This window comes from Leptonychotes weddellii, chromosome 16 (genome assembly GCF_054177405.1).
Source record: "Leptonychotes weddellii isolate Sample4059 chromosome 16, ASM5417740v2, whole genome shotgun sequence".
NCBI lineage: Eukaryota > Metazoa > Chordata > Mammalia > Carnivora > Phocidae > Leptonychotes > Leptonychotes weddellii.
This window is the reverse complement of record NC_138384.1, coordinates 47716881-47740871: the sequence shown is the minus strand read 5'-3', so window position 1 is coordinate 47740871 and position 23991 is coordinate 47716881. Positions and strand designations below refer to the sequence as shown.

General features: G+C 41.4%; 1 long non-coding RNA gene across 4 annotated transcripts in view; it reads left to right on the top strand.

The window, feature by feature from the left end:
- The first annotated feature begins 865 nt into the window (after positions 1-865).
- LOC145717681 (uncharacterized) overlaps positions 866-23991 on the top strand; it is a 281227-nt gene continuing 258101 nt past the window's right edge. The window contains exons 1-4 of one of the 4 annotated variants that reach the window (XR_014141069.1): positions 866-5209; positions 16990-17027; positions 19399-19417; positions 21418-22490. This is a non-coding gene — a long non-coding RNA (uncharacterized LOC145717681). Of the gene's footprint in view, positions 5210-14194; positions 14590-16989; positions 17028-19398; positions 19418-21417; positions 22491-23991 lie in introns of those variants that run through there. The other 3 variants (XR_014141070.1, XR_014141067.1, XR_014141068.1) reach the window with 3 other exon arrangements.

Here is a 23991-nt window from a genome sequence, read left to right as displayed (position 1 = left end):
ACATACCAAGACTCTATAAGTGCAGCTCTTAAACACACACGTGTAAGATCTCAAATGGAATTTATGATTTAACTTCTGTGTTTTAAGCACACAGGAAGTTTTGTCAAATTACACATACATAATTATTAGTATGAGTTATGTTCAACACTTTGATGTTGGATGAAGAAAATGTACAGATGCTAATCTGTGTGGGTTTCTCCAAGGAAAAAGTCAATAGAATGGATATCTATGTAATCTCTTTGTATTTCACTATCTACATTTCTATAGATCTGTAGATACAGAAATAGATAATAGGCATATCAGAAATAGATCTCTCTTTCTCTGTCTCTTTAATGAATTGGCTAACCGGATGGTTGAGAGCTGGCAAGTCTGCAATCTGCAAAGAAGTCCAGCAGGCTGGAGACCCAGAGAGGCACTGATGTTGAAGCTGGAGAATTTGAAGACAGTCTGGAGACAGAGTTAGGAAAAAAGCACCTTTGGAATATACAGCTAATTACTATGTTCTCCAGAATAGACTGTCTAGTAAGTGGTATGGGCTTATTGGCATATAACTAATAACAAACTAACTGAAATAGAAGAAAGTGCAAATAATTTCTAAAAGGAGTTAAACGTCATCTTACAATATTTTGACTAAATGTAAGAATATAAAGCATTTTCAAGTATGCACTAGTTCATACCTTCCACAAAAGACAAAATCAGAATTATGGTAGGATGTATACATTTAACAATGTAATCAAGAGCATATCCATTTTTCATAGGTAGCATAAGTAAAAATTTCGTGTTAGCTGTAGGTTTGTATATTCATGTAGAGTAGTTGCTTTCTGCTCTCTGAGCAAAAAACAATTGGATTGTTGTGTTGATTTTTTAATTATTATTTTTTAAAGATTTTTATTTATTTATTTGACAGAGAGAGAGCACAAGCAGGGGAGTGGCAGGCAGAGGCAGAGGGAGAAGCAGGCTCCCCACAGAGCAGGGGAAGCCCAATGTGGGACTCGATCCCAGGACCCTGGGATCATGACCTGAGCTGAAGGCAGTCGCTTTACCAACTGAGCCACCCAGGCGCCCGAAAATATTTTAATTATTAAATAGGATTAAAAGACAACACCTCTGCAATTGAACCTTATTTTTCTAAGTACAGAAGTTAATTGACAGAATAACTTGAATATTCAATAATGAATTGCTCAAATTTCACAGCTAGTAGAACACAAACACAGAGACATCGCTTTTAGCCTCATGATAGACAAGATTAAAATGAGTGGTAAAGAGGTTGGTGAGGCCAGGAGGAAAAACATACACTATGTATAAAATGGGATATAAGTGTAACTTTGGGGAATAGCTCCTGTACAGTATCTATAAAAATTTTGAATTCATTCACCTTTGAAGCAGTAATTACAGCTCACATTCTACTACTCATAGAAATAAATAGGGGCGCCTGGGTTGCTCAGTCAATTAAGCACCTGCGTTTAGCTCAGGTCATGATCCCAAACCTGGCATCAAGCCCCATGTCTGACTCCCTGCTCAGCAGGGAGCCTTCTTCTCCCTCTCCGTCTGTCACTCCCCCTGCTTGTGCGCGCTCTCAAATAAAAAAAAAGAAATAGATACAAATCTGTCTGAAACATAAATCCCATTCTTTATATGGAGGAACTTAAAAATGCCTTCTATGTGATCAATAAGAAAATACATGGATATTTTAAGGTATATCCTCATTCCATTTTTACTACTAATAAAACATCTCTAAAATAGATCGCATAAATGTTGAGAAAAGCTGCATCACGTTATACCACACAATATGCAAGTAAAATGGCATGCATACTTTTAACTCAATATCTGTATGTATATTTATAAAAGACTTAAAATTATACAGCTAGGAAAATCTGAGTGTATGTTTCCATAGAGAGGGATTCATATTGCATATATAATTATAAAGTACATAACTTACCTCTCATTTGGAAGTATTTGAAATATTTGCCCAAAAAGAAATGTTACATTGGTAACAACTGTTGGAAGCACACTTGAAACTGTCCATCTGCTCACAAAGCCAAAGTTCTAGGTTGTTTCCTAGTTGAGTTGTAAGCATTTTTCTCTCATTTATAATGAATGACTCAGAACAATTACTCGATATACAATTGGCCTTCAGTTCAATAGATGAAGTATAGATTATTTCACAGACCAACAGTTTTTAGATATCTAGGTTGATTCTATTTTTTTAATTAATTCTGTAATCAAGTTTGTCATGATTTTTTTAAATATTTTTTATTTTTTATTTTTTAAAGTTTTTTTTTTTTTTTACAGAGACAGAGAGAGCGAGAGAGGAACATAAGCAGGGGGAGCGGGCAAGGGAGAAGCAGGCTTCCCGCTGAGCAGGGAGCCCGATGTGGGGCTCGATCCCAGGACGCTGGGATCATGACCTGAGCCTAAGGCAGACGCCCAATGACTGAGCCACCCAGGCGCCCCAAGTTTGTCATGATTTTAAAGGCAGTGTTAATAAGAACTGATTTCAGGTTATGGAATGATTTATTCTATTCCCTATAACACCTCTGTTTGGTATTCAGTGTTCAGTAATGCTCTCGTTCATCCTCTAATGAGGTTCTTAAATTCTGGCAGAGGTAAGTACTCTGCATTTTTCAGGACTTTGCACTTTTTTGGGGCCATTGACCCCCATCTGGATTGCATGTGCAGTTTCTGTAATCCCGGTCTACACGGAGCAGCCCAAGTATCCAATGTCCATCCACTAAGCACGACAGGCTGTCCTCCTCTTTGATATCCAGAAACTGACTGCCAACTCCAAAAGGAATCTTGGGCATCAAAACTGATCCACCCCCAACGCAAAACTTCTCAAAGCTTTAGGTCATTACTTCATGGTGAGAATTGTTCAGGGCACGTAAAAAGCCTGAGGAGAAAGAAGTGAGAACTGACAGATTCTGTGATAAAGGGAAGAAATATTCAGAGAGCCAGCCTTCAGTAGAACAAGAAAATAAGGAAACAAGTCGATGAAAAGAAGCCCATTGGGCAGAACACCTCAGAGGAAGAGAAGTAAAGGTTTTCAAGTTGTAAAAAGAACAGTCTCTGAGTGAAAGTTTCAAAAATAGAAATACTTTTCTCTAACTATGGGTTAGGATGCACGTAAGGGAGACATTGAAACTGTCCCTACCCTAACATCCATTTTCTGATGAATATCAAGAGACTTTTGATGTGAGGAAAAAGTATTTAAAAAGCTTTGCATCAGAGTGCCTGGGTGGCTCAGTTGTTAAGCATCTGCCTTCGGCTCAGGTCATGATCCCAGGGTCCTGGGATCGAGCCCCACATCGGGCTCCCTGCTCCGCGGGGGGTGTGCTTCTCCCTCTCCCACTCCCCCTGCTTGTGTTCCCTCTCTCGCCGTGTCTCTCTCTGTCAAATAAATAAATAAAATCTTTAAAAAAAATTTTAAAAAGCTTTTCATCGTGTGTTTCATAGAGCAGCTGTTAGGCTCAAATGCATTTTGTGACATTTTGTCTTCTTTAAAAAATATTTTAGTACCAAGTGCAAGCTCAGCATGCATTTTTCCCAACTTTCTACCATGCACAAACAAGACTTCACACATCTCACTCTTTTGATAATAGTTTTATTTGCCTCAGGTGTGAATGGAGAAATAGGTGATCTGATAATACTAATAACTTCATTTCTATACAATATTGTGTCACAAGTTGAAGTTTCACAGTTAGGGTATCACGTTGATTGTTTCATACTGTGAATACTCTTCACTTACTGTGAGATCTCACATCTCACTTAGATACTGCTGTACACACAGATGAGTACTGTCTAATAATTAAGTCATTCTGTTTTCATGAAATCCAAGTTGGTCTTGGGGCAGATTCCTTTTCCTATTATACTGCAATAGTTCACCTAACATAATAAAAAACCCAAATGTTTCTTCATACTTCATACTGACCTGTAGAATATTTCTACCTAAGAATATTGTGAAAACAAAATTTAAAAAATACTATCTAATTTGAAATGTCAAGGTATAAGAAACAAAACTAAATGGAGATCTAAATTAGTTGAAAACCCAGCTGTCATGATTTATTAGTATAGCACGGTTAAAGTACCGTCCTTGTTACAACCCAGCACTCTGCCCCTAAGCAGTGTGCACATTTTCACATAGTAGCTAAAATCGTGTGTCCGTATAATTTTCTCTGCAAATTAAAACTATGTATGGGCCCATATTACAGAGTCGTGAAGATTTTTAGAAAGTAACACACGCACATTGTTCATATCAGTGTTGCATACAAATTATTTTTTCAAGGCTAATGTGGTTGAGGTTTGTAAGTCTTTTGACAATGATCTACTCTTTGAGTAGGAACTAGTAATAAAGGCAAACTATTGGCTTTCAGCGGACCTGCTCCATTTAACTCCGGCCTCATATTTCCAACAGGAATCTGGCAACAAAGGTGAATACGCAGTCATCTGGAAACCAGCAGAATAGCCTCCAGACACTTGACAATAGGAGTATCATTTTTATTATAGTTGAAATCCTGAGGAATTTCTCTCTTGTTTACCATTATACCTTCCTTTTCTTGCCACTGGGAGCAGGTAGGTCCACGGATCTTATTCTCAAACGTCTGACCACAGCCAACTTCTTGGTTATTCTTTCTAAAGGAATCACCTAGACAACGGCAGGTTTGGGATTGAAAAGTTTTCTTAATGATTTTGGATGCCAAACTTGTGTTCTATGTTCACAAAGTAGGCAGGGGTGTGTCTGTTGGCACCACCTGCCTCCTGAGTGTATTTCAAGTGATCGGGGTCAGTCCTGGAACTCCAGGTGGCCAGAATTTAAAGTAAAAGCTCCCAAGTACATGGAGTCCCATATGTTCCTTTTTGGATGCTATACACACTGATAAATTTGATTTTTCCTATATATGTGACTGCCAAATTGAACAGCTTTAACATCACAAAGAAGAAAGATTTTGGATACTGTTCTGTTACATTTCAAGGAGAAATCACAGTGCCACTATTCCTGAATGTCTATTAGTCCCTGGTGTTTTACCTTTGGGGCTCATGATCTGGGCCAGTGGCTCCCTGCTTTTCAGGCTGCCCAGGAAAAAGAGGGGTCCAACACATTCATAGAAATTGAGTTTTCCCCAGATCCTCCGAGGAGACCACAGTTACCCAGAACATCCTCGTCGTGCTGAGCACTTTTCTATCATTGAACACCCTCACCTCCATCTTCCAGGTGTCTATAATAATAACCCCAATTGGTTGATGGTGAACATCTCTGCACTATTTGCTGCATGTTTCCCAACTGTCTGCCCCTTTCTTCTCATGAGTCATGACTCCAGTCTATCTGGGCTCTGCTGGGACTGGATAAGGAATACAAATCTCTTAATATAATTAGAGAGATGTAAATTCTAGATTTTAACAATGTTAAAATGTTCATTCATTCATCTCCCACCGAGTCCTAACCTCTGTTATTCAACACATTACAGGCAAGTAGTGACCAAGACAGACTGAGCCCTGCCCCAATATATTGAAAGTAACCTGTAATAGCAATTGTAAGGGAAATGTTATGTATTTATTGTGTCCTTGTATAACTCGAATGGTTACTGTTTACAGTGGAGGAGCTCAGAGTCTATGTGCTAATGAAATGTTAGGTCCTAAAACAATCTGTAGATTATAGAGAAATATTGGAGTGTGTAAATTTCAGTGTGACAAATGGGAATTCAGGACAATTTTATCCATAAGGAGGCACATATGAGATGGCCATTCAAGAGACTGAAGAAAACTGTGGATGCACAGAATAATGAAGTAGGCTGTGGTGCAGCTGGATGGCAAATTCAGTTTGGGGCAGCAGAGAAATAGTGGGTCTACTTTCAAGCCTTGCACAATGGATCCTAGAGAGATGGTATTCATTTGAAATGTGAAGTTATGGAGGAACCTTAGTATATTTAAATTCATGTGAAAATGGACATATATGAACTGAATGTGGAGGTCAAAAAAAAGAAGATGTACTTGCTGATCTTTTAAAGATACCCAGTGTACATGAAAAGTTTATACACACACAGTCTTTGATAAAGGCATAATTTGGGGATCTATAAAAGGTAATTATTTTTTTTTATTTAGTGATTATATCAATTGACCATATTGGTATTATGACCTTTAGATTCACCCGCATGGTGAAAAACTTTATAATGAAGTAGTCATTAAATTTGGAGTAGGTGATAAACATACATAAAGGATATTCCTCCACTCTTCAGAATTATTTTCCTCTACTCTTCGAATTTATTTTAATACAGCTCTCTCTGTAATAACATTGTAAGCCTGATTCAAAATATTAAACATTCAAGAAAGTAGACAGCTCACTTTGACCTATTGATCTATGTCATTTTCTAAATATTTATATATATTTATATACATTATATACATTTCATTTATATACATATAAAATGATATATAGAATATATATAATGATATATATAAAATATATACAGGCTAGAATGATATATATATATGATACATATATTTATGATCCTGTTTAATAATGAGGTTGGTGGTTTGTGGAGGTGAGAATATTTTTAAAAATATTTTTCTCAGGGCGCCTGGGTGGCTCAGTCGTTAAGCGTCTGCCTTCAGCTCAGGTCATGATCCCAGGGTCCTGGGATCGAGTCCCACATCGGGCTCCCTGCTCAGCGGGAAGCCTGCTTCTCCCTCTCCCACTCCCCCTGCTTGTGTTCCTGCTCTCGCTGTCTCTCTCTCTCTGTCAAATAAATAAATAAATCTTTAAAAAAAAAATATTTTTCTCATTTGCTAACTCCCAATTACAAGTTTCTATTGTGAGGCCATACACCTGCAACCAGACGGTTAAGAGTGTTCAATAGAAAGTGTTTCTCTTTCAACATCCCTGGAGAGCAAAAATGCTGTCATATGGAGGACAGCAGACCATGCTAAAGTCTGACACATGAGGGATGGGCACCAAGCTTGCGTATTTTGTTGGATTCTATGTTTCCCTGAGAAATTCTTGTAGTGTAATTTCAGTTCCTTCCTAATCTTCAGACCACTTAGTTGTGCATAATTCATAAGCAGAGAAAAGCAATCAGACAAATAACTTGATAGACTCAGTGATGGAACAATTAAAATGAAATGACAATAATTTCTTTTTTTTTTAATTTATCTATTTGTCAGAGAGAGAGAGTGAGCATCAGGTGAAGGAGAGGCAGAGGGAGAGGGAGAAGCAGACTCCCCACTGAGCAGGGAGCCCAAGGCGGGACTCAGTCCCAGGACCCTGGGACCCTGATGTGAGCCAAAGGCAGATGCTTAACTGACAGAGCCACCCAAGTGTTCTGACAGTAATTTCTGTTATGTTAATTTGCGTAAGTGAAAATCAGTTTGCAGAGTAAATATGAAGGAAATTTGGTAGGAAAATATAACCTCACAATATTGATCCCAGGAGTAATAGCAATTCTAAACAGAACAATATCCATGAAGACCACAAATGTTATAAAAGAGCCTCTCACGGGCGCCTGGGTGGCTCAGATGGTTGGGCGTCTGCCTTCGGCTCAGGTCATGATCCCAGGGTCCTGGGATCGAGTCCCGCATCGGGCTCCCTGGTCCTTGGGAGCCTGCTTCTCCCTCTGCTTCTCTCTCTCTCTGACTCTCATGAATAAATAAATAAAACATAAAAAAAAAAAAAAAGAGCCTCTCACAACAAAAGGACCAGGAGAAGAAAGTTTAATAAGCAGATTCTGCCGTTTAAAAAAATATCAGTAAAGTCATTTCTACATGGAGAGCACTGAATGGTTAACGTGGTTCCTACTTTTTAAATTTTGTAATAGGCATTAATTTCTTAATTATTGAACAAATACTAAAACTTACATGATCCTTCGATATTTCAAGGAAACAAATCCACATCTGACCCCGTCTCCTTCCCAAAGCCACCACAATTGCCAAAGCGTGGATTAGAGCTATAACTGGGGACAACTTATATTCTACACACACACACACATACCACATCTACACACTCAAACATTCAAATACACAATCACGTATACTCACACACAGTCACTTCCATACAAACACGTTCAGTCCCACATTCACAGACACGCATGCAGACACACTCATAATGAAACATACTTGCAACGACATAAGCTCACAGGGTCACACTGGGATTAATAAAATCTCATTTAGTCACACGAGGGAGCGTATCTCCATGACGTGTTTGTAGATGGAAAAAATGGGATCAAGTATAGTACTCTGGGTGCCTGCAAATAAAGGCTCTTTGCACTCTTTATACTCCTTCCAACACAGCAAGACTCCGCAGGGACCATACTCACAACATGTGCCACTGAAAGAACAAGGAGCACTGCCCCTTTAGGTCGAGGTGCGTGGCAACAAGACAAGGAGTGATACAGTGGGGTAAAAATGAGGGGCACGGGGATCAATGGAGTGCACAGAGTCTGGGGGCTTGGGGTAACAGAGCCACAGGGGAAGAGGGGACAGGACCTGGGTTAGTTTCCTAGGGCTGCTGTAACAAATTAGCACAACTGGGTGGCTAAACAACCCAAAAAATTCTTTCTCACGGTTCTGGAAGTTCTTAAGTGTCTGAAGTCAAGGTATTGATAGGGCCACACTTTATCTCAAGAATTGAGTCTTTCCTCTTTCTCAGTTCTGGGGAGCATCAGCTATCCTGATCTTCCGCAGCTAATAGATGCATCTCTGTCTCTGCCTTCATCGTCACACACTGTTCCGTGTGTCTCCACTTTTCTTCTTCTCATTAGGACAGCAGTCATTGAATTCGGGTTTACCCGAATCCAGTATGACCTCATTTTAGCTTGATTACATCTGCAAAGATCCTATTGCCCAATAAGGTTACAATTACAGTACTGTGGATTAGGACTTGAGCATATTTATTTGAGGCACATTATATAACCCACAACAGGGCTGAAGGGCATTAGGGAGTTAAATGTCACTGAGGGATTAAAGTGCACTACAGGTTTTAAGGTTGGGGGTGGGTGTATGCAGGGATGTTTAGGATATGAGGCGTATGTGTGTTGAGGAAATAAGAGCGTGAAGGAAATCATGGGAAGAAAAGGGATAATGGGTGATGAATTAATTGGCAAAAGGGAGTTAAAAGGCAAGGTTGGGTAAAAGGCATACAAACCTTATCGCTTAGGAAGGGTTAAAGAACAGAGGGGTGGAAAGGGGATAGTTGCTTGTGAATGGAGGCCTGGGGGTGTTCAGTGCTCTAACCAGAGATGAATGGTGGGAAGAAAAGGTGATGCCTGGGGAACATAATGGGCACAGGGATTTAATGTGGGTGGAGGGGATCTTCACAGCTGGGAGAATAGTGGGCATCAGTAGGCTTACGGGCCCATGGGAAAGAGTCAGAGTGTAGGGTTGGGCGTAACGGGTGCAGGGTCATGAGGAAACTAAGGACTCCTGATAAATGATGGCTGAGATATTGAGGGCAGTGGACATAAAAGACACAATAAGTAGGCTGAAGTTATTAGAATGATGTTGTGGGGAGGGTGATAAATGACAATGGAGGAGGAGGAAAGAATGGAGGATTTGGGGACAATCGAAGTTTGAACTGAGAGCTCTAGAATTAGGTGAAGAGGGATTTATTGGTATAGAAGTCTTAAATGCACAAGATAAATGTAGAAGAGCATGAGGAAGCCTAGAAGGGTCATTTGGAGGGAGAGTGCCAGGGTTCATGGATGTCTCCAGGTCATGGGGGGGTGCAGAGATTTAGGTCACCATGGGGGATAGAGGTAGAGGGTGGGGAGGGGTGGAGCTGGGGTGATGGAAGTTCCAGGAGTTTTATTGGAGTCACTAATTCATTCTCCTCCTCACTAATTCCCTGATTTGCATTTGATTCACAATTGTCAACAGTTTCTAATTTCAGCCTATGAGGCACTAATAACCTTACTTATATAAAATACTCAGTAAGCTTTTCAATGGAATATACAGTAAAGGACCACAGGTAAAATTGTAAGCCAACAATGAGAGTCGATATTTTCTCTCTTCTTTGGGGATACTATGGACAAGGTGTCACCATGGAGAGGGCATGGGTCAACCGGGAGAAGGAGATGGATGCTGTCAACAATCTGAATAGTCCTGGAGGTAGATTCCCTGCTAGAGGCTACAGAGAAGGTCCAATCCCTCATGAAACCTTGATTTTGACCTTGTTGGACCCTAAACAGAAAACCCAGCCAAGCCCACTGCAATTCAGACACATAAACAGCAAAGTTTTCTTTTTTAGCTCCTAAATGTGTGAAAATTGGTTACAGTAGAGATAGAAAACATCTACACATAGGCATAACTTTAATTGTAAAATAAAAATTATATAATACAAACTTAGAAAAGATTTAAATAAAATAAAAATCCTCATTGATTGCCCCCAGTCAGTAATAATTTAATCTTTAGACATAACAACTCATCAGTTTAAGGTGTATCCTCCTCCTTCTGCAATTTTAGAGTATATGTGCAGTTCCATTTGAAATTGTATAACACACAGGCACTGAAATATTTTGCTCTTGGTTCAGTGTGTACATAACTATTGTCATATCATACTTCCTGTCAACTGAATTGCTTTCCTTAACTAATGCTATATGAAGGTAGTGTTTTCATATCAATGTAAATGGAATTACCGCATTCCTAAAACACATCATTTCCCATGGTAATTGTCAATACAACACCCTTGGCGAAACAACCCCTTGTTTATGCACATACCTAGTTAAATGTATCTGTCTCCTGCTATGACACACATCAGGAAATGTAGATCTTTGATTTGTACACAGGTGACTTAACTGCGTGATTCTGGGACATGAGACTGTTGCACCATAATGACTGTATTTTTTTTTTTTTAAGATTTTTATTTATTTATTCATGAGAGAGAGAGAGAGAGGCAGAGGGAGAAGCAGAGTTCCCGCAGAGCGGGGAGCCCGATGCGGGACTCGATCCCAGGACTCCGGGATCATGACCTGAGCCGAAGGCAGACGCTTAACCATCTGAGCCACCCAGGCGCCCGACTGTATTTTTTTTTAAGAATGTTTATTTATTCATCTGAGAGAGAGAGAGCATGAACAGGTGGGAGGGCCAGAGGGAAAGGGAGAAGCAGACGCCCCGAGGGGGGAGCCAGATGTGGGTCTCCAACCCAGGACCACTGGATCAGGACTTGAGCCCAAGGCAGAGCTTAACCAACTAAGCCACCCAGGTACCCCGTGACTGTGCATTCTTACAGTGAGTGGACAGTTGCAAATCAATTAAAAACAAAACAAAACAAAAAGAAACAAAAACGTAATATCCTACCAACTGTGTTTCCACTGTTAAAAAAATTAAACAAGGGGCACCTGGGTGGCTCAGTTGGTTAAGCGACTGCCTTCGGCTCAGGTCATGATCCTGGAGTCCCTGGATCGAGTCCCGCATCGGGCTTCCCGCTCGGCAGGGAGTCTGCTTCTCCCTTTGACCCTCCCCTCTCTCATGTGCTCTCTCTCATTCTCTCTCTCTCAAATAAATAAATAAAATCTTTAAAAAAAAAAAATTAAACAAGGAAGCCATTAGACTCAAGTGACTCATGTCTCTGTAGCCTCTGTCAGCAAACCATATCTTCATTCAGTCAGTGCACTGGGATGGAAGAAAATGAACTTAACTCTTACAGTCAACTAGGCCTTTCAAAAATAAGGCAACTGCTTAAGGTATATCCAATCAAATACTGGCCTTACGTTCCTTCCATATTCTGTCTGTAAACACCTCACTGCTACCTCCTACACGTGGAGCATGCCTAACCATTTGAATAGACAATTAACTGGTCAAAGTAAGTCCTGAAAATTTGAACGTACATCAGTTCGTCTTTTAACACCACACAGTACCACCTTCCATCTTGAGCCCTTTCTCATGTGGCCTCAAATCTTGCCCATGTTGCAAGAGGGCAGAAGACCCAATATTACATATTTCCCTGTCCTGCTCTGCGCACTTTTGCACATACACACAACACAGCACTGCGACTCTGTCCTGTTTCCCCAGGCTTCACCCTTGGCAATGGCTCCTCACCGTGCCTGGCCAGAGAAGTTGCCACCAAATGCTGCACATGCGCACAAAGGACTTGTGACACAGCCCCTCTCAAGGCCAAAACCTCCCTGCAGTCATGTGCTCCTCCCTTCACCTGCTCAGCTTTCCAGAGGACCTGCCTCCAATCGCATCTCAACCAAGCCCAGACATCCGAGTTCATAGTTCAGGCGAGCTGGGGCCAGAGTCAATGGACAGACCGGTCCTCCCGCTGACCAACGTTGTTACCACCTCCAGAGTTTTGGCCGGCCTCTCCGGTTTCTGCCTTTCCTAGTACCAAAAGCACACATGCGCAGGAAGAGAACGCAGGTGAACCCTTCAAGGTCTTGAGTCAGCCACCTGCCACAATGCAGAGGACCCCAGAGCAGGTGGGGATCAGGGACTGGACGTCCACCATCACCCTGTGCAATATGAACGCATAAGGCGCCCATCAGTCCCACCTCTCTAGCGGACCTTCTGACGCCCCCGGATTCCTGTTTCATACTTTGGGCCCTAATATTATGGGCACAGAGCTCAGCTGCCCCAGAATTCCCACTGGGAATAGTCCCTCTGGCTAAAGGTGGCTGCCAGAACCTAACAGAGATTTGTCAGTTTAGATTCTGTGGAAAATGACCTCAGACCACAAAACTGCTGTCCACGGCTCCTCTGCCAATCCCCGATCCTCCCTTATCAGAACAGCTCAGAGAGCAGAGTGCCCGGTGGGTCCACCTCCTGGGTGGCCCGAGTTGGCATGCCCACTGTCCTGAGGGTCAGACTCATATAAAGGAAAATAAAATACAATTTGGTGGTCAGTTTTGCCTTTCTAGTTAAAACAGTGCATCCCACCTTCTATTCCTGGGATGTCCACTGATAGTCCACACATTAAAAGTAACCAAATACATAAATGCAAATGATTGGTGCATCAGATTTCCCTCAGAGCCTCTTACCCACTCTTCCTCTCTCTCTCCCAGTCTGCTCTCTATATTATGGCCATCACATCCAACATTACTTTTAAGATTACTGATAATGAAGAAGAAAGAAGGAGATACTACTCCCAGGGTGGCATGGCCAGCATCCAAATCCTCCTGGAAAAAATGAACATAAGGTACGCAGTTCCCAGGGCTTCACAAAGATTAACTTACATAATGTATGTAAGATTCCCAGTACAGTGTCCTGGGCCCAGTGCATCCTCATATACCTGGAGTAAGTAGTAGATGCTCCATAAACATTCCTTTGATGCATGAGCACATACTATTCATCCAAGACAGCCTTGCTCAGACACCACTGCCTTTTCTAGCCCCAAACTCAGCTTGCAGGAGATCAGCAGAAATGATCTTTATTGGAGCTGCTAGTAGTCTTCGCTGGGAATGGCAGTATTTGTGTTGACATAGGATGGTTGGATATAAGGGACTCAGGTGTGCTCTGCTTTTTCTAGCTCAGTGCTACTGGAAATGAAGTCTGTGAACAGTGACCTCAATGATTGTTAAAAATACAAATTAGGGATGCCCTAATTTGGGTCCTGGGATCAAGCCCGTGTCTGAGTCCATGCTCCATGGGGAGTCTGCTTATCCCACTCCCTCTGCCCCTACCCCCACTCGTGCTCTCTCTGTCTCTCTCTCAAACAAAATAAATAAAATCTTTTTAAAAAATACAGAATAAAAACAGGAATTAATGTGTTTCATCCAGACCTAGGGATTCATGAAATCTGAGTGTGGAGCCCCAGAATCAGTTTTTAATGGAAATCCCAAGTGATTTGTATATACATGAAAAATTGACAAACACTGTTTAGAAAAGGGGCTGGCATTTGGGAAACATGCATCGATTAAGGCTGAGTTGTTCACTTCCCCCACATAGTCTAATGAAAAAGTGAAAAATTACAATGATGGCAGAGAGGATATAAAAATTTCCAAAGGTGCTCCCAAGGACAAGAATGCTTGGGGTCACAGCCGTTATCTCAGAGAGGATTTAGGTGAGATATTTTTTCTATGATAGTGTTGGCCCCTCAGCTTGTACATGTGCAGAATGACAACGATGATGAGCCCTAAACACAAAACATCTGTGGTACGTCTGAATTCTGTACAGAGTAAGTCTATGTGTTCCTCACAGGGTGTATGAGAACAGGATCCAAAGCCTGTAATGTTTGTGAAGTATCTGTTGTTTTTGTCTTGTACATACATAGGAACTGTGATATTTACCAGCTCGTGTGGAATCCCACACAGGATACCGGGGGGGCCAATGGAATGTGGGACAGTAGCTTAATGCTTTGCCCGCCTGGAGTCCTAGGACTGATGATAATAGCCTAGAAGCCACTCAAGGGGCCACAGTTGTCAATGGAAACACCTCTGGACTCTCGTTGAAACTAGAAAAGAAGTCTCAGTCCAAAACCATGGAGAAAATGTTTAAAGCTGCCAAGGTTTCTGGGATTCCACTTAGAAATTATGACCAACAGGTGGCCACATTCAGATGACTGAGAAAAACCTCTCAAACTCACCCTGGTTCCATTGGTGTAAAGGAAAAAAAAATCATGACATAAGATGTAGAATCCTGCAAGTTTCCACTAAAAATCTGGACCAGGTTAATGTTTTAAAAAGTGGTATATAAAAAAAAAAAAAAGTGATATAGGCTTAGTACATTCTGCTATGAATCTCTGAAATTTATTTGGATTTCTTTTTTCATTACAGAGATTGCCATTTTTATTACACCTTTATAAACTTGTTTTTTTCCCCAAAATGTATATTTAAAACAAGTTTATCTGCATTTATTATGCAGTCTCTGATGTTGAGTAAGTGTTAAGTTCAGGGTAAAGACATTACCACATTCTCTACACTTGTAGGGTTTCTCCCCTGCGTGTATTGTCTTCTGTCAAGGAAGGCTTGAAATCCAGACAAGGGTTTGCCGCATTCTTTACTTTTTTTTTTTTAAAGATTTTATTTATTTATTTGAGAGAGAGAGACAGATAGTGACAGAGCTAGCGAGAGAGAGCACAAGCCGGGAGGAGAAGGAGAAGCAGGCTCCCGCCAAGCAGGAAGACTGACGTGGGGGCTCGATCCCAGGATGCTGGGATCACGACCTGAGCCGAAGGCAGACGCTTAACCGACTGAGCCACCCAGGCGCCCCCATTCTTTCCATTTTTAAAGTTTCTCAGTGTGCATACACAGGTGTTTACTTAGGTTGTCATTCTGTTTAAAGGCTTTGCCATATTGTCTGCATTTGTTGGGTTTCTCCACAAGTATGTGTACTCTGATGTCAAGGGAAGTCTGAGCAAAAATTAAAGTTCAGCAAATTCTTTACATTGGCTTTTTTTCTTTTCTTTTCTTTTCTTTTTTAAGATTTTATGCATTTATTTGACAGAGAGAGACAGAACAAGCAGTGGGAGCAGCAGAGGGAGAGGGAGAAGCAGGCTCCCTGCTCGATCTGGGGCTCGATCCCAGGGCCCCAGGATCACGACCTGAGCCGAAGGCAGATGCTTAACTGACTGAGCCACCCAAGCGCCCCATTTGCTTTTTTCATCTTTGTAATTATCTGCCTTTTCATCTTTGTAATTATCTGCTTACCTTATTTATTGGAAAAATGATATGTTGTAATGAGGAAATATTACATTCTTTTTAAATTTTTTTTTGGAAATATCACATTCTTTATAGGGGTTGAAACCTTCAAAATACCAATTAAAATAGAAACCCATTTAGGGGCTCCTGGGTGGCTCAGTCGTTAAGCGTCTGCCTTTGGCTCAGGTCATGATCCCGGGATCCTGGGATAGAGCCCTGCATCGGGCTCTCTGCTCAGCGTGGAGCCTGCTTCTCCCTCTCCCACTCCCCCTGCTTGTGTTCCCTCTCTCGCTGTCTCTCTCTGTCAAATAAATAAATAAAAATCTTTAAAAACAAAAAGTAGAAACCCATTTAGTTTTGTCAATTTTAGAACCATGGTTGTCCTACTCATCTTTGATAAAAGTCCCTTTTGGAAACATCAGAGAATCCAGTAATGGCCACTGAAGTTCTAAATTACTTCTCATTAGCGCCTGGGTGGCTCAGATGGTTAAATTACTTCTCATTAAATCAGTCCATTTATGTTCAAATGCCCATGAGGAGGGAAAGTATTTCTCAAACATAAGTGTCTCCTCCTTCGGCTGAATAGAGAACTAGTATCCATAAGCAAGATCAAGTCCAGGGCGCCTGGGTGGCTCAGTTGGTTAAGCAACTGCCTTCGGCTCAGGTCATGATCCTGGAGTCCCTGGATCGAGTCCCGCATCGGGCTCCCTGCTCGGCAGGGAGCCTGCTTCTGCCTCTGGCCCTCCCCCCTCTCATGTGCTCTCTGTCTCTCATTCTCTCTCTCTCAAATAAATAAATAAAATCTTTAAAAAAAAAAAAAAAAAAGATCAAGTCCATATAAGATCAAGTCCATCCTTTCCTGTTGGGTCTGCAATTGACCACCAATGGGAGGGCAGGAGAGCTTCTCCCACCAAAATCCTCCATTTTACAAGTGTCTCATGACTAATTTTCACAGTTGGAAAGGAAAAGTTGCTTTGTTCGGGAGGCTGGCCAATGGGCAACATGGTAGATTCATGTCCACAGTTAATCTACAAAGTCAGAGACCATGTAGGAAGTGTTTAAGGGGGAGGCACACAGAAGTAGTGAGCATTAACATGCAGGGGAAGCAGGGCTACAGGGCTTCATCGTTCCCAATATAATGTCAAGGAGACTCACTGGACTCAGGGAAGGCCACTTTCTAGCATGGTGTAGCTTGATCTTTTAGAAACATTGGGTTCCTGGTTTCCCTAGCATCAGAGGTCAGTTGAAATCTCAAAGAAGCTACAATTAGTCAAGCCTTAAAGTAGAGAGCATAGGTCAGTGAGTTAGACATATGTAGCCATTATAGTGCTTGGAACAGTTATAGTCTGAGAATGTCTGTATTTGGAAAATAACATAGATACATTATTAATGCAGTATTTATTGACTTTTACTCTGTGCACACACATAGGACCCATGGTGCTGTGCTGGGACCTCAGGAACATGTAGGTCAGTTAATCCTCATAATACTTTAGGACTGGGTACTAAGTATCTCACATTTTCTCTGACAATGTAAATGCTGGGCCCTGCCTTTCTGTTTCTTTTTCTTTCTTAATGTTGATTGTATAAAATAGAAGCTAAATATCAATTGGAAGATTATACAAAAGCATGAACTGAAACATAAGAGGAAGTTCTCATTGTTGACTAAAAAATTGGCATGAGAAAACAGGAAAATCAAATTTAAACTGTACATATGGATACTCCACACAGATGGGAAAGTTGCAAAGACGGGCAAAGTAAGGTATATATGTCTATGAGGAGAAGAGAAGAAGGAAAAAGAACAAGGTAGAAGTCTGGGCACTTCAAGGGAAAAAATGCAATTCACAGGAAGAAGAAAAAGAGGAAATATTTGGTAAACAAATACTCTCTGGGCCACTCAAAAACAATAGGCAATAGAGAACTTTCCTCAAACAGGCTTAACTAGGTTCCTCCCTGTTTCTCAAACCTAGTTTATATCATAATGTAGTTACATATGGGGATAGCTCTCATCCTAGGGCAGGTTCTCTCTCTAAATTCTTTTTAGGTAGTGGGGGGTGGGGGGTGGAAGAGACTTTTCCTGAATCTGCTGGATTTTGATTGGTTTTTAAGTCAAAATAATTTTTCTGCCAAAGTGACCCATCACGGAGCAGCCTAAACTTGGCCCACACGAAATGGAGGATATTCGGTTGATTTAAATAAACCACACCCAGAAAAAAAAATACTGTATGAAATCACATGGAATCTAAAAGAAAAAAGTTAACATCATCAAAGTGAAGATTAGAATGTTTGCTGCCATCAAGTGAGAGTGAAGGAAATGTTGAGATGTTGGTCAAAAGGTGATTGAGTTAGTAAATGGAACCCTGACTAAAATGGAGTCAGGAGGTGTCAGCAGGGGGAGCTCTCAGGCCTTATCACTCATAGTCAACCAGAAGGGAAGGTCTTGACCTTACACAAGCGTGACCTTGGAAGTAGATTATAGTGGACTATTCCAGCCAGAGGAAGAGATGCTTTTCTTATGGCTCCCAGGCAGCAGCCTCACCAGTGAAGACCCACCATCCTTCAAACTACCCTTTTACTACAAAGGACTTTTATTTGTAACAGACTTCTCAACTTACCCCGTAGCTCCTCGAAAAAGCATGCCCCTTATTTGTTCCCTGGACTTGCCTTTGGTTTTAGCACAGCTTGTATGTTCCTAATTACAATTCTCCTTATTCCTGAGTAAACCCATCTTTTGGTGGAAAAATGACTGGCAGTCTCTATTTTTAATGTTAAATGTAACAAGGCTCACTTATATAGGATGAATAAATACTGGAGTTCTATTGTACGGCACAGTGACCATAGCTAATGTATTGTACACTTGAAATTTGCTAGCAGAATGCATCTAAAGGGTGTCTGGGTGGCTCAGCCGGTTAACTGTCAGGCTCGTGGTTTTGGCTCAGGTCACGATCTCAGCGTCATGAGATGGATCCTCATGTGGGCAGACTGTGCTTGGGATTCTCCCCCTTTCCCTCTCGCTCTTCCTCTGCCCCCCTCCCCACTCATGTTCTCTCCCTAAATTAAATTAATAAAATCTTTTAAAAAAAAAGAAAGAAAGAACACATCTAAAGCATTCTCACCGCACAAAAATCTTAACTATATGGAGTGATGGATATGTTCATTAGCTTGATTTTTGGTAATCATTTTGTAGGCAGATAAGGCTAAGGGCCCACAGGAAAAGGAAGACAAGACAAAGATTTCTTAACTGAAGAGAAGTCACTTTAGCCCCCCATCTATTTTAGGCTCTACGCCAGCACTATCTCCCCAAGTACCTGTTCGGTGAATGTCCTGCAATATGTCAAAATTGCAGAAAAATAAACACCAGTAATGCATGGCAGCAAAAGAATGTAAAAACAAACAGCCACTACCAGGCCAGGAGATAGTCTAACCATATCAGAGACAATAAATCCGTGGTAAACCTGGCACTGCTGTTTCCAAAGTAGAGACTGCCTCAATACAGAGTCTCCAGTGGATTTGGTGGGAATTAAAGCCCTAGGAGCACCCAAGTAACCGACTGAAGGAGCCAGAGAACTCATGATGGCCACCCTTGCAGGTCCTGTGACTTCAATCAACTAGGACCTAGACTCTGTCCATTTAGGAGGACGTTTGACTGATTTTATACTGAAAGATCCTTTGCCAGGCCCCTTGATAAATACGTATGTGCCCTTAGCTTAACATTCACCCAGTTTTGTTGTTTGGAGAGCTAGTTTGGGAAATGTCCCTGGTGTTCTCTTTACTTGTTGCAAGTAAAACCTGTCTTTTCCTCTTTTTTGGCTTGGTGGTAACCTTTGGCTCGACATCCAAGAGGTGAAATCATTTTCAAGGTATAACGTCACAATATCTATGGATATTTACTGTTTATAAATGATTAGCAATAACTGAATGTTTATAAATGGAAAATAAGGTGCTGAATGCATACGCACAAGAAGCACTGACTTTAATAAGAAAGACAGGAATTTAGGCACCAAAACATGCAGTTCTCTGCTCCCATGTATCTGTGGGGGTTTCGTCAAAAAGTGAGCACCTAACATTTAGACTGGGAATAAGCAGCCAAACAAAATTTTGATCTCCTTTAATTTGTTCAGTGAGGGGGGAGCCCAGAGTGGGGCCAGACCTGGAAAATCTTCAGAAGACGTTGGATCTGGGCAGGGCCATGGACGGCGAGGGTTCTAGGCTTCTGATCTCCCTGCTATGGTGGATTGTCAGTTCATCCTCCTGAGTTTGTGTTGGGGACAATGGTAGGCTGCCCTAATATGTGCCCCATGTCGTACTGAATGTTCTGAAATAAAAGCTACTTAAGAAGGAGCCAATGCACAAACAACACTCTGACCCCCATTTGTCTCCAGAGAGGAGGAACTCAGTGTGCCAAGTAATAGAAACTTTTCCTGCACAGAAAGGTAAAGAGGTATTCTTATCACCAGGGATAGGGAATTTAGAGCTGAGAAGTCTGCATGAACAAACCTTGTTACTTTTCACTACTTTACTACCACTACCCAAATTCCGTTCAGAATTCCATACTATTTTTTTTTTTAAAGATTTTATTTATTTGAGAGAGAGAGAATGAGATAGAGAGAGCATGAGAGGGGGGAGGGTCAGAGGCAGAAGCAGGCTCCCTGCCCAGCAGGGAGCCTGATGCGGGACTCGATCCAGGGACTCCAGGATCATGACCTGAGCCGAAGGCAGTCGCTTAACCAACTGAGCCACCCAGGCGCCCCCAGAATTCCATACTATTTGAAGGCCCAAAGAGGTTTTCCTTATTCTGTCAAAGCCTCACAGATGTATTTTCTCTTTTTCTAAAAAGCATAAAAACAATCTGCATTAGTTATTTCTATGGATCTCACTTTCATTATGGGGTTTGGGTGCATGTAATTATAGTTTAGGATTTGTTTCTCCTGTAATATTTCTTAGTCAATTTGAAATTTAGTCCAGATAAAATAATCTTGAATGTTAAAGGAAAATTATTACTCCCTCCAAATTTTTCCATAAAGCCCTTAATAACACAAGTGCAGGTTCGAACATCTGTACCTGCCTACCTCAGAATTAGCATTCTAGTTGCATACAAAATGAAATCTTTGTGCATCTGGGTTAAGCATATTCTACATTTAAAAAAAAGATTTTATTTATTTACTGATTTGAGAGAGAGAGAGCGCGGGAAAGAATGCATGCTGGGGGAGGGACGGAGGGTGTGAATCTCAAGTAGACTCCCAGGTGAGCACAGAGCTCACTGTGGAATCGATCTCACAGCCCTGAGATCATGGTTTGGTACCTAGTGGTGGGACAGCCATTTCGGGGCCATGAGAGATGAAAGGTGAGCACAAGGCTGCATATGGATAATACCAGAGCAAAAACAAAACAAAAAAAGAGTGTAACCCACATGATGTCTAAGTCATTTTATCGGACATGGGCTTCCTACATATTCATGTGAACCTAAAATAAAATATACATCGTATTTTCTATAAGTATTACTCTTTCTTAGTATAGCTGAACACAAGCTCACAGCTACAAAATGAAATGGATTTTTATTATTTTTAAACATTTATTTGAGAGAGAGAGAAAGTGAGAGAGAGATGGAACACAAGCAGGGGGAGGGGCAGAGGGTGAAGCAGTCTCCCCACTGATTAGAGAGCCTGATGTGGGGCTGGATCCCAGGACCCTGGGATCAAGACCTGAGGCAAAGGCAGACGCTTAACTGACTGAGCCAGCCAGGCGCCCCTGAAATGGATTATTATATTTCAATTGTAATAATGTTCAGTGTGATTAACCTGTTATCCAACTTCGTTGCACCGGATGCCACACCTGATAGAAATCCTATTTCCACTCCTAGCAGGATGAGTGTACGAACAGCAAGGGCTGTGAAAGACCATGGTGATTTCTGGCCAAAAATTGGTGGACTCGTTGAAGCAGAGATGCTCACTCTCTCTGAACGCTGACCCGGGACTCCACTAATCGGTAACAAGCACAGAGCCCAGAGCAGGTGATTACCAACCCTATCATGGGGTAAGCGGAAATGGGGGAGGTACCTGTCAGCTATGAATCAGCCCCTGGAAGATCACCCATCTATAGTGGATCAAACCTACATTGGGGTTATACACCTGGGATACTAGTACTTTGTAGAACCACAGCCCATGCCTTGCTGATCCTGCCTATAACAGTGTCCCGAAGGTTTCTTCATCTCCAACATCTACTCTGCCATGTGACATATTAAAGCAATTGTCTACAGCATTTCCATCATCTCATACCTCCTCACTATCCCCTGCCACCAGTCTAGGCCTGAGGAAGTTCAGTAATCTCAGTCATCCAACAGCATCTGCTTGTCAGTAACACCCAGGAATGCAGTTCAATCATGAAGAAAAATAGGAATTCCCTGATGCTCAGAAACTCATCCTAGTGGCCAAGTCTCCATTTCCATTACGTTTCTTTATCAGATAACTCCATTAGGAGCTGGCTTGGACTTTGGAGTGACTACAGGCTCTCTCCAGTTCCCTCCCAACATTTCAAAAGCGTTCTCCAGGGGTGCTTGCAACAGGTCTTATCTCTCTCTCAAGGGAGTGTTCCATCATCATGTTTTACCTATTTTCACATCCCTCTCAGGGCTTAATATCTGAATTAATCCGTGGCCCACTGGCCTTGCATCCCTCTAATCTCAATTAAGAGGTCAGTGCAAACACTCCAGACACAACACAAGCAAAAAATTGTCTGAGATGAATATGGAGTTAGGAATGAAATTGAGGAGATGCAGAGGAACTGGGGATAATTAAAAAAATAAAAGAAATACAATGTATCTTTCTGTATTCACAGTCAGGTATGCAACCTGGAAACAGGTGTCCTCTCTACATGCAGAATTCAAGCAATTCTTCTTCCTGGAATTTTTCTCTCTCATGCCTTGCCTCATGTTGGAATATTTTCCTCCTACTCAAGGGGTATCTCTTACACCCCAGGTACTCCCATGTGTACATATTCACTTCATTTAAGCATCAAAGGAACCCCTCCATTATGACATGGGGCTCAATCCTTTATTAGGATCCATGGGTGGAATGCTCGGGAGTCCAGATTGAGCCATTGTCACTAAAACAGATTTAGGTAATCTCTGCGGGGATCTTCTCTAAAGTGTGCACACGGGGAATACCTAAGCTGCCAGGGGAGATGGTCGTTCGCAAGGGCAGTGGTTGAGGTGTCAGTTTAAGAAGTTATATTGACTTGTGACTCTGCAGGGCGTTGTTTAGGGGATGCCCTAGTGAGAATGTCTTGTGTCAGTTCAGGTCCCCTGCAAACCACCTGACTACACAAAATGGACGCCAAGTAGCACCATCATGGAGGAGTTTACCTAAACTGCCAATAATACCCCTGATATAATCTGTACTATATCTATCCTGATGTCCCAAGAGTTCCAAGGAGGAGAAAACGACGCAACAGATAAACTGTGGGAAATATAACTATATCATACAAAGTGTGAGGCCACTGAGAAAACGGATTACTAGTTGTATTATGTCACTCTGTTACCAAATGGTGATCGATACTGTATGTGGTCTACATTCTTAAATAAGGTGAGGTAGGTAATTATTGGTGGCCGGATAATACATCATTCATTACATATCAGTGTTAACACATTAGAAAGCATTATATTCTGTTCATCAAAATACATTCAGATCACACATAGACTAAGTTATGCATTTCAAATCCATTGAGGGATCCTTGTTCAAAATAAAAATTATAAGCATTCAAGAAGCATTCTTTTCCCCCCCTTGTAATTATTTATTTTTGCAAGACAGACAGAGAAAATGAGCTGAGGGAGGGGCAGAGGGAGAAGCAGACTCCATGCTGAGCAGGGAACCCCAGGATCATGACCTGACCCCAGGACCCCAGGACCCCAGGATCATGACCTGAGCCAAAGGCAGTTGCTTAATCGACTGAGTCACCCAGGCACCTCACTATTCATTAAAATATATTTAGATCACACAGAGACTAAGTTAAGCATTTCAAATCCACTGTGGGATCCTTGTTCAAAATACAGATTTAAGCATTCAAGAAGCATTCTTGTTCTGATATAATGACGTAGGTGTAATAATTTCCATAATTTTCAGGCCTGAAGTAATTATCAAGAAATGCCAATGTACATTTCAATGCCCTTTAGGAAAGAGTTAGCTAACCTCTCCTGCTATCTGGGAAGTTTTCTTTATTTGAACCACATGAACTAATATTCTCTACTTATGGCTTTTGGTTATTATAAAGATACATCAGTATTTTCATGGATTGCCACCACTTTTACTTTTTCTTTTTCTTTTTTTTTGACTTTTTAAGATTTTAATTCCAGTCAGTTAACACACAATGTTTTCTTAGTTTCAGATGTACAATATAAGGATTCCACAATTCCATACATCACCCGATGCTCATCAGGACA